At 39.5% G+C, this 1,760-nt stretch overlaps 1 protein-coding gene and 1 pseudogene across 1 annotated transcript in view; one reads left to right on the top strand and one right to left on the bottom strand.

Moving 5' to 3' along the window:
* THEM4 (thioesterase superfamily member 4) overlaps positions 1-1,760 on the bottom strand; it is a 51,602-nt gene that overhangs the window by 11,579 nt on the left and 38,263 nt on the right. The window lies entirely within an intron of this gene.
* Positions 315-1,760, top strand: part of LOC105821710 — a 6,574-nt pseudogene continuing 5,128 nt past the window's right edge.

Below are 1,760 nucleotides of genomic sequence, written 5' to 3'. Positions count from 1 at the left end.
TGTTCTAGGTGCTTTACATGGATTAATTAACTTACTTTCACCTATGAAGTAGGTATTATTACTATCCTCCTTTTCAAGATGAGGAAATTGAAGCACAGAGAGGTTAAATAACTTGTCCAAGATCACATAGCTACTGAGTGGCAAATGGGGGATTTGATCCTGCTCCCGAATCTGTCCTCTTAACCAGTGCATTATACTGCCTCTCAGGAGACAAAAGTAGTTAAAAGATATTTGGATACAACTGGAGGAACAAGGACCCAGTCTAAAGAGACTCCTATGAGACAAAATGAAGCACAGAAAACAGAGTGATGATTATGGCTATCTACATTGTGGAAAGCCATGAGCTTCTAATGATTGTAACAAAGGAAAAGTTAGCACAAAGAGAACAAAACTATAGCTATAATTCAAAAATAAGGGTGACTCCATCCGGTCCTCCCCCCACCACCCGGTCCCCTCCAAAGGTCCCAGCAGCTCGGACGGCGGGAGCACCCAGCATCGCGAAGGCACCCGGCAGGCGCCCTCCCTGCCACCAAGATACCGAAGAGGAACGTCAGCTCAGCCGAAGGCGCGGTGAAGGAAGAACTCGAGAGGAGATCTGCGCCGTTGTCACCTAAACCTGCTCCTGCAAAAGTGGAAACGAAGTCCCAAAAGGCAGCAGTAAAGGGTAAATCTTCAGACAAACAAGCGCAACCAAAAGGGAAAATGGAAGCAAAGGAAAGACAGGCTGAAGTGGCTAACCAAGAAACAAAAGATTTACCTGCAGAAAAGGGAGAAACTAAAACTGAGGTGAGCCCAGCCTCTGCTGAAGCAGGAGAGAGAGAAGCCGCGCCTGATCGGTATCATACGCAGTGTCTTATCAGTGGTCCCTGTCTCCCTTCTTGTACAATCCAGAGGAATAATTTATCAACTATTTTGTAAAGGCAAGTTTTTTAGTAACTCTAGAAACATTTTTAAGAAGGAGGGAATCCCACCTCATCCCATTTTTTAAGTGTAAATGCTTTTTTTAAAGAGGTGAAATCATTTGCTGCTTGTTTATTTTTTGGTACAACCAGAAAATAGTGTGGGATATTGAATTATGGGAGGCTTTGACTGTCTTGGATGTCAGCTTAACATTCCATAGATGGGGGTTAGTTTTTATACCCTATAATACAAAGCATATTAAATGGCTATGTGGACTCCCAGGCCTGCATTTAATGTCTTGAACATTTTAAATTACTTCTATTCCCATGTTGTTTTTTTAGTAGACTTGTTTCCTAAAGAAAACCACTCCTTGATCCTGGCTTTCTCTGTCAGAATCGCATATACTTGGTAACATCTTTGGTGGTGGCAGTCCTGTTTTCCTAATAACTTTGTTAATGTGCTGTGAAAGATTGAAAATTTGAGTAGGTATTATATATGACAATAAATTGTGAATTGGTGGGACATAGGTCACAGCTTATAAACATTTGAAGATACTGGTACTTGATATCCTCTTGAGGAAAATTTGCCTCCAAATTTTAAGCTGGAAAGTCACTGTAATAACTGTTTAAAAAAGAACTAAAATAAATGGCTTTTTAGATTTTTGGTACATATGTTAAGAATTGTGTACAAATTGAAATGTCTGTACTGATCCTGACACAACCAATAAAATCTCAATTACAAAAGAAAAAAATAAGGATGATTAATTTAATTTTTAAACAGTTTACACACAGAAGACACTGTTGACAAGTAAGCGTTTCTTCTATGAAACCACGTGTCTGTCTTATATATATTTTACTCTA

This window comes from Propithecus coquereli, unplaced genomic scaffold (genome assembly GCF_000956105.1).
Source record: "Propithecus coquereli isolate 6110/MARCELLA unplaced genomic scaffold, Pcoq_1.0 Scaffold59, whole genome shotgun sequence".
Taxonomy (NCBI): Eukaryota; Metazoa; Chordata; class Mammalia; order Primates; family Indriidae; genus Propithecus; species Propithecus coquereli.
Note: the sequence above shows the minus strand (reverse complement) of the source record. Positions and strands in the feature narration are given on the sequence as shown.